The sequence below is a fragment of the Falco cherrug genome, chromosome 5, assembly GCF_023634085.1.
Source record: "Falco cherrug isolate bFalChe1 chromosome 5, bFalChe1.pri, whole genome shotgun sequence".
In the NCBI taxonomy this organism is placed as follows: Eukaryota; Metazoa; Chordata; class Aves; order Falconiformes; family Falconidae; genus Falco; species Falco cherrug.
The window spans coordinates 94,451,244-94,460,561 of NC_073701.1; the positions used below are offsets into that span (position 1 = coordinate 94,451,244).

The 9,318-nt window shown below is 44.4% G+C and overlaps 1 long non-coding RNA gene across 1 annotated transcript; it reads left to right on the top strand.

Moving 5' to 3' along the window:
• The first annotated feature begins 4,784 nt into the window (after positions 1-4,784).
• LOC129736199 (uncharacterized) lies at positions 4,785-9,089 on the top strand. The gene is made up of 3 exons (XR_008732462.1): positions 4,785-5,011; positions 7,495-7,596; positions 8,930-9,089. It is a non-coding gene; the product is annotated as an uncharacterized LOC129736199 (long non-coding RNA).
• Positions 9,090-9,318: the final 229 nt, after the last annotated feature.

Below are 9,318 nucleotides of genomic sequence, written 5' to 3' on the forward strand. Positions count from 1 at the left end.
TCTCATCAACTGTTTGTAAGGAAAGGCTGTTTGTAAAAAGCTGAAAGGGAAGTAATTATTGACATCTCCTTAAAGAAGGATAAACTGAATAAGACTGCGTGTACTTTCAAATGCGTTATCTGTCGTTACAGAAGCTGACAACTCTTTAGAGATAATCAGGCAAACTCGGGTCAAACTTTTGTCTAAACATGCTTGCCTGCCTCTCAGATTCGCTGTTAACACTGAAGTCCTTTAACTACAGATACTCTGAGCTACCAGTCCTTAATAGCAGTGTTTCATGTGATGTGTTCCTATCTCTGTGTGCTGCTTTACTCTAGGCTTGATAGCATGTACAGGATTATACAAGTCATTTTATGCGGCGAATGAAGAGACGGGACGCAGCTTGATGCAAGCAAGTTGTCCATTTATTAGTGATTTTCTTACAATTATATATGTTTCTACCTTCTACATATTACACACTGATTGGTTAAATCTTAAGCGTAAAAAACACTAATTGGTTGATATTTAAGGCACACCATTAGAACAATAGATACTTACTAGTTTATCTTGACCTAGCAATAATTTTTATTCCAAGGTTAGGGAGTTTCTTTCTACACGGCTTTCTTAATTACATATCGGCGCCATCCGTTCCCTTATCTGGCTACTTGTTTCTCTGTCCGTCTGGTTGCCTCCTCAACTGTAAGGGCTCAGGGGTCTGCAGTTAGCTTGTTCCTTTGCTCCCAGGGCTTGTGCCCTACAAGTTCTAACAAGTCTCTATTCATCAGGCTATCAGTACTTGGACTCTTGTCCTTGAGGCCTTCTCCTACATCTCCCCCTTCCTGTTGCACAAAAAGAACCCCTGAAATCGAGCAAAAACAAGGCACAAGTAATAGAACAAATAAAAAACCAACTAAGACATATTATCAATGTCAAAATAACCCACTGTCTTTGTTCCATACAATTTTACAATTTCCCCTTTTTGTTTTTGAACAGCTAGTACCAGGTTTGCCATGTTCTGCAGGGCCCTTGCAAACATGACAGCAACCAAGGTAATAGCAAACAAACAATACTGCCAATTGAGTGAATGGATGCCAAAAAAGGCTGAAATTTTCTCAGATTTTGTTAACATGTTGCTGCAATGGGGTGCCTAAAATCCACGAAGCACGTACCATCAAAATCCTCACAGCCATGTCCCTGAACCAACAACAAAAAGCAGTGGCAATTTTGACTCACATTCTTAACTGCCTACCAAACAAGGTGATTTAACTCGTCAATGCTTTCCCTGCTGTTACTCTGGATAAGAGAAGAACCGCTGCAACACGTTCCCATCATAGCCTCCTACTACGTTAGTATCTACAGAAAGACAATTATTGACATTCAAAGTGTAAACAATATCAGCTTCTTTTGGATTAACATTATACATAGGTGGAAGGGCACACCAAACAAGAACTGGTTCAGTCAAAAAGTTCGAAACATAGCATGCCTTCTCTGAACATACCTCGGGGTCATTCCCTTCATTCCTTCTCTTTTTTATGTAAAGAGAAACACTTTTACCATAACAGAGAAGCCCCTATTTACACCTCTGAGCCCGGACACAAACCGCAGCTGTATGCTCCACCAGGCTCAGGGCAGGAATCATTCATGTAGTTACATAGCTATGTATCACTACAAGCATGCAGACACCTATTAGACACTAGATAACCATGTATATCTTTCCTAGTCTCCTTCACAATACCCAGCTGTTCTCTCATCTCTTGTTAGGTCAAATAATTCTCCAGTTTCCTCTCCTATCTCTCTTCAGACATTGTCTATCCTCCTCTTTTTTGCTTGTTAAATGCGAGGAGGCAAAGGTTGTGTGTAGCTGGGTGACCATGACCTGCTTTAAGTTACAATCAACTAAACACTGAATACAGAGAAAAAAAGCATGGGAGACATAAGGCAAACATCAATAAGGTGGTTAAAGATAATTATAATAAATCCTGTAATACTTTTGAGTCATGGCCCAAAGTTTCCCAGCCGTGAGAAGAGACCAAAGGCATCCCGCCCCTGGCTCTGTTGCAGATCTTTGTTTTAAGGCTTTTAAGTTTTGTATACTTTTGTAAATTAATTCACAGTGGTCACTCAGATTCACGTAACACATCCTATCAAAGTCTTCACACTTGTGTCCCTGTGCTAATAATAAAAATCAATAGCAACTCGGTTCTGTAGCAACATATGATGGACAGAATCAACATCTGTTAATAAGCCAGAAAAAAAAAAAAAAGTATTTGTAGTATTACTTTGTTTAGCAAGCTAGCAGCCTAATTTACTAAGCAAGTTAAAAGCGTGTACTATTCTTACAGAAGAGATTAGAGAAGCAAAAATCTGTTATGCTGCATTCCAGAACTCAGCCTGAGAATTACAATCTGCTGTGAGTTCTGCGTTACAATCATTTGACACATGTTGGGGTTGCGATTGTGAAAGTTGCCCGTTTACAATTTTCATTGACATTATCACAGCTAGTTGTTTTAAAAGCAACCCTTGAGCTTCCTGATGTTCGACTTGTTGCAAAATATTCTGAAGCCAATCAATCAAGTTAGTATTAAAGTTAGTGACTCTCTAGGACCCTGCAAGACTGTGGCAAGACTCCCGCATCCTGACTGCCTTAATAGCCATCTCATTCATTTGCAAACAGTTGTCCCTGGCATACCTTGCCTGAGTCACAGAATCGGCACAGTTAATTGCTCCAGCCAACTGCTCATAGTTAACAGCAATTCCCCGATTAAGGTTTTCAGTCAAGGCCACTACACATAGCTCACAAAAATCAAATAACCACACATATACTGTATCAGTTAGTACCATACAAAGCAATAACTTCCAATCATGCAGTGTGAGTGTATAAGGCTCTGCCATCACTTCAAGAAGGGACATAGCAAATGTATTATGAATCCTCCCTTCCCGCACTGCTTTGCTTAACCCTTTAACAGCCTCGTATTGCACAGGCTGCCACTCTGCAGGTTGATTTGTCTGACAAAATACTGAACATGCCCTAGCGACTCCCAAAACCCATCACTTAAGTGTTTCCCACTTGCATTCCTGTCACCAGTCCCTCAGACTCCCTTTCACCCTCCCCAAAAATACAATCAATGCATCAGGAGAGACAAGGGGGTGGGGGAAAGGTCTAGCTCCTTTTCCAGATCTATAGGACCTGGATCAAAAGGTTTATCAGTGTCAATAAAATCATTGTCTGAGTTGTCCTGTTCCCGTGCTTGCTCCTGTATTGTGAGGGTCGCTGCAATCAGTGACAGAAGCTTTGGGGGCAGAGGAGGTGTGGACAGAATCGCCATCGCTGGCGGTGTCTTGAGAAGAGTCGCGCTGTCGTTGGAATTTACAGCTTCCTCTGGTTTAGCACCATTAGTAGAATTAGTCCACACTTGGCAAAGAGTAGTCAGAATTTGCCACCAAGATGCTAAATGCATTCCCGACACGGAGTTCCCCTCCGCGGCAGCATCATACAGTTGGCTGCTGTATGTACACACTTTCATTCTTTCAAAGTCTCTAAAGTTTCTTGGCTGCTCACCTGTCTCGATGAACACAGGTGTTATCCTCGGGGTTTAGGTTGTCCGCCTGGTCCAGACAGCCAGACGATCGTTCAGCCAAGCCGTCTCCTCCGGAACGCAGCCCTCTTCCACAAGCTGTCTTTTTTCCGTCCTTATTCTTCCAAGGCTTCGGAACACCACCATAGGGGTCACCATTTGAGGAGATTGAGGCACGGACTCCCTGATCTGACTAGAAGACCCTTTATGCGTCCATATACGTCTCTTTCTGGGGACAAAGCCTGATTCCCCGTCACAGATTTCCCACAGCTCACCTCTCAACTCCAGAGGGATTTATGGCCGGCCGGCTCCTGCTTCCTTTCAGCAGATCATTCAAAGTTCTGTGGGATTCGCTGCATGTCGCTCACATAGGCGATTCGAGAGCCCTCCACATCAGATCCTTAAACGGATCACGTCAGGGTCACCAATTTGCGGCGAATGAAGAGACGGGACGCAGCTTGATGCAAGCAAGTTGTCCATTTATTAGTGATTTTCTTACAATTATATATGTTTCTACCTTCTACATATTACACACTGATTGGTTAAATCTTAAGCGTAAAAAACACTAATTGGTTGATTTTTAAGGCACACCGTTAGAACAATAGATACTTACTAGTTTATCTTGACCTAGCAATAATTTTTATTCCAAGGTTAGGGAGCTTCTTTCTACGCGGCTTTCTTAATTACATATCGGCGCCATCCGTTCCCTTATCTGGCTACTTGTTTCTCTGTCCGTCTGGTTGCCTCCTCAACTGTAAGGGCTCAGGGGTCTGCAGTTAGCTTGTTCCTTTGCTCCCAGGGCTTGTGCCCTACAAGTTCTAACAAGTCTCTATTTATCAGGCTATCAGTACTTGGACTCTTGTCCTTGAGGCTTTGTCCTACAATTTTACCCTGTGGAGGCTTTTCTTCATCTATTGTCATCATAATCTGACACTTTGATCTTTTTGTCAATGTTCTTCTGCCTCTAGGCTTTGAACAACTTCCACAATGGAACCGGCTACACAACAGGGCTCCATAAGGAGACTCAGCAGCAGCAGCGACAGCCGCCGTCACCGCCTGCACGACCACTTGTGACTGTGACACCTGCTGCTCAGGTGACTGCCACCAGACTTTCTAAATCTTCCTCTCTGTCAGTCAGCGGTCTGTTAAGTTTTATTTCAACATATGCTTTTGAAATACAGTATTTATTAGAGCTTATTTTCCAACTGTTTGCATTTATTCACAAGGGCTTTCCGGTTCCTGTAGCAAGACAACCGGCAGTACCATGTCTTCTGGGCCCCCAAGAGCAAAAAATACCCACACCTGTTGAGTGACCGTAACTTTAGAATTTCTTTTAAAAAAATTATCTTCAGATGAACTGAATGGGATTTATTTCTTTTTCCTCTCCCCACTCCAAAAGGTCATCCGATGAGAGCCAGTGCAGTTCGCTCAGCAGGTGGCAGACCAGGCTGGGGACTGTAAGTATTTCACAGAAATTCAGTCTCTGACGACTTGTAACCTGTTAAACCAGGCTGTAACACCTACATTACTTCTACAGTAGCTGATTTATAATGAAATGCGTATGCACAGATAGCTGTGGAGAATACAAGTGGCAATTCATTTTTAAGTGGCTCAGCTTGAGTTGCCTTTAACAAAGGGGATCTGTGCTTGCAGTAAAACGATTGCAAATAAAACTCCAGTATGTGACCGAAAAGTAGACTCTGAAAAACAAACACTTTTGGAGGAAACCGTAAGTATATATCAAAATTAAACATAATGACAGGATGAGGTGCAAAGCCACCCTTTCGAATTACTGGCTGGATAGGGCTGAAGAAATTGATTTCCCAACTGAAGTCAGCCTCCAACATTTGATTTTTAATGATTTAGTGATGGAGCAAATTGTTGGAAGAGTCAGTGCTGGTTTTTTATGACCATTTTGAATTTCTTTAGTCTAGTCATCTCAAATAGCCAAGCTGCTTTCTCTCCGTTGGAGAGAGAGGAATCTGTTTTTGCTGTTATTGCCATACCAGTTAGTTCTTCCTTTTGGTATGTATTTGTTATGGATAGATTATAAGTGTGCATCGTGTTTATAAAATCTTAAAGATAAATCAAAAGAAAACGCAGCATCCGTCCCAGAGATACCTAAAATTCTCAGGTTCAGTAAGCAAGGAAAGAACAGTTCAGGGACAAGACCAGGCCAAACAGATCATCACAAGGCAACCTAGGAAGTTTGTGGGGAAGAACTGAAAGGAAGTTGGAGAGAAGCTTGGTTAATATCTGTGCAGTACTTTGAAGCTCGGAAGTGTGAAGTAGGAAGTGTATCGAGGAGTGGCAGAGAGCCGTGGGCACCTGGCACCTGGGAGATGGGAGTCTCCTTTAAGCATGGGCAGCCTCTGCCCACAGTCACAAAGCTGAATGTAGGGGGAGAAGCCTGAGGCAACTGCTTGGGGTGAGGATGTGGAAGGCAAGTGTGAGGATCCAGAAATGAGGGTAGGCTCAAATGGACAGGAAGCTGCCAGAAAAATGCTCAGGTTGAGAACAAGAAGTGCTCGCCACCGTGCTCCCGCTTCATTCACATTCCTCTTTAAAATCAGGGCAGAGTGTGACAGTGACACGCGGGTTTGGGTTTCTCTGGAAGTTCAAATGGAGGACATCCACGTAGCACACGTACCCAGAGGACTCAGGCCCCGACACTGCCATCATCAACAGCAGCCTTTGTACCTGTGCCTCCACCTCCCCCACCCCAGGCACTTCCTTTCCCGCTGGCGGTACCACCACCACCACTACCTCCTCAGTTTCCACCTGGTCAGCCTCCATCTGCTGGGTATACCCCTGCCCCGCTCCAGAATATCCCCCAGCTCCTGCAAACATGTCATCAGCCAACAGCACGGCCAGCGACTCATTCAGATACCCTCCCAGCGACACCAGCACTTTCTTTACAGAATCACGGAGTCATTTAGGTTTGGTTGGAAAAGAACTTTAAGATCATTGAGTCCAGCAGTTAACCTAAACCTACAAAGTCCGCCATTACAGCAGGTCCCTAAGCGCCACCTCTACATTTCTTTTAATACACCCAGGGATGGTCACCCAACCGCTTCCTTGGGCAGCCTGTTCCAACGCTTGACAAACCTTTTGGTGAAGGAATTTTCCCGAATATCCCATCTCAAGCTCCTGTGGCGCAACTTGAGGCCATTTCCTTTCCTCCTATCAATTGTTACCTGGGAAAAAAAGAGACCGACCCCCACCTCACTACAGCTGCCTCTCAGGTCGTTGCAGGGAGCAGTGAGGTCTCCCCTCAGCCTCCTTTTCCCCAGGTTAACCAACCCCAGTTCCCTCAGCTGCTCCTCACGGGACTTGTGCTCCAGAGCCTTCAGCAGCTTTGTTGCTCTTCTCTGGACACGCTGCAGCACCTCAGTGTCTTTCTTGTAGTGAGGGGCCCAAAACTGAACCCAGTGTTAGAGGTGCAGCCTCACCAGGGCTGAGTACAGAGGGACAATCCCTTCCCTGGTCCTGCTGGCCACCGTATTTCAGGCAGAAGCCAGGATGCTGTTGGCCTCCCTTGTCTAGGGAGGAGTTTTACGGGAACAATGGAGACTTCAAAAGGAGTAAGTGTTTGGCTCCAGGAAGTTGCACGGGTTTGCGCTTTGGTATTTCGTTAGCACCTTGGACTGCAGTTACACTAAAGTGCATCTGGCAGAAGCAAAAATGGCATCGTGTTTTATCCAACAGACCTTTTCATTGCAGATGGTAAATGTGCAAAACTCAAGCAAGACAAATGGAATTGTAGAACTTTCCCTAAATCCTGGGGGAATTCTAAACTCGTTTTGCTTGACTAGGATGTTCATGTTTGGCATTACATGCAGTAGACATTTTCTCATCTTGGCCGTGTTTTGTATTTTGGTGTCTGTTTGGAATAAATACCCAACTATAATTGTAATAATGGTCAAACTGATTTTAACAGGGAAAAGAAAAAGTCCAGACCCGAAGTGTTCACAAACACTTCTTCTATGGAATTGGTGGCACGTGAGGAGTTTCAGGAGGAGCGCAGGCATTCATTTCCCAGGTAATTGCGTTGCATGTCCCTAACGGAGAAGCAGATTGTCTAGAAGAATCAGGAGGAGTTCCAGTCCACCTCTCTATCCTGAGGTGGGTTGGATGGTTCAAGGGACGAGCAGTGATGGGAGCTCCACATGTAGGTCACTAGCTCAAAGATGGCAGGGATTACAGGCGACTGATAGTTATAACTGGGCAGCAGTTGAGAAGGAACGGGTGTCTCTTTTGCCAAAGCTTCTCTGCAGTGACATCCTTCGCCTCCTGACAGCCCTGAGGAGGCTAGAAACTGGACAGGTGTGGATTCCTGCGCCTCCGTGCTCTGACTGTAACTGTTACCTCAAAGCACTTTGGAGGAGATACGTGAGAGGAATTGCCTTTGTTGCCTCTGTCATCTAATCTCGCACAGACGGATTGCAACCTGGACTGCAAACTGGTGCCTTTTGCTCAGATTCTGCTGACATCCTTAAATTTTTCTTACAAATTAAAAGATCAGACTTGCGTAAGGAAATCTTAAGTTGGAGGAGGAATGAACATATGTGGAATAACTTGTGAAGAAAAATCTAAAGATAGCTGCTGTCTTCTGTCCTTAAAAAGCCCTTGGGCAGGAATCTGAAGAGCTGTCTTTGTAGTAATGCTGTCAGTATCTTTCCCAGAGTAGTGGCATTCCGTCAGCTTACTAGAGACTGAGTTTAGAAGCTTTTAGCTAGGATTTTTCTTGAAATGCAGTCACTGGCCTTGGTTGGAGCTAGAGGTATGTGCAGAATTTGGCTACCACTGGCTAGAAGTGGGGCATTTTGCATCCTGTACAAATTGCCAAATACGTAGTGAAGTTAAATAGACTAAGCTGGCATTTTCAAAGGGAGCTTTACTGCCTCCAGGCTAAACCCTGCTTTCCTGACAGTTGATACTGCACTGTAGCCATTAAGACTCACATGTTTTGCATCTTACAAAGCACAAGAGTGATTTGCACTGCAGGTGGATGCTGGATAGTGAGACATCTGCATGTCCATGTACCAGCAGAGACCAGTAGACACCCCTGAAATCCATCCATAGCTAGGGTAGTCCATGCGATAGAAGTGAGTGGGAACAGACTTACCCTTCCTGCATGTTTTTACACTACCACAGCAGCAGCTGTTCTGGCTCGTAAGCAGAAACCTTTACATGCCGTCATGCTCTTCGGTTTGCAGGAGCAGTATACCAGCAGCTGAAAGAAGCTTTGACATAAGCGTATGGAGAGGAAAAAAACCCAAACCCAAACAAATTTGGGAGAAAAAAAAATGGTGTGAGTGACTGTTTTGAATTAACTTCATTAATTTCCTTTGTGTTGCGTTTTGTTTTTTAAGGTCCATGTCTCCCTATGCCACTTCCTCTCACTCTAGAAGTTCGCATACCTACTCCAAGTCAAGATCAGGTCCTTCCCACCCTCGCTGCTGCTCTCAATCATCTAGTCGTGCCCCCTCTCATTCCTACCCACAATCACCACCATATCCAAGAAGAGGCAGAGAGAAGAGTCGGGGCTCTCATTCTAGCTCAAGGTCACGTGGTTATCCCCGCTCAAGGTCAAGGTCGCACATCTCTCCCCGCTCATGCTAGTGGACTTACCCTTTCTCTCATCTTCCCTTAACTGAACATTTTTGGAATAAATACTGAGGATACAGAATTTAAATAAAAGCTATTTTATGAAGCATTACAAAAGATGACAGTGTGCACCTCGCCCGTTACGACTGGACTG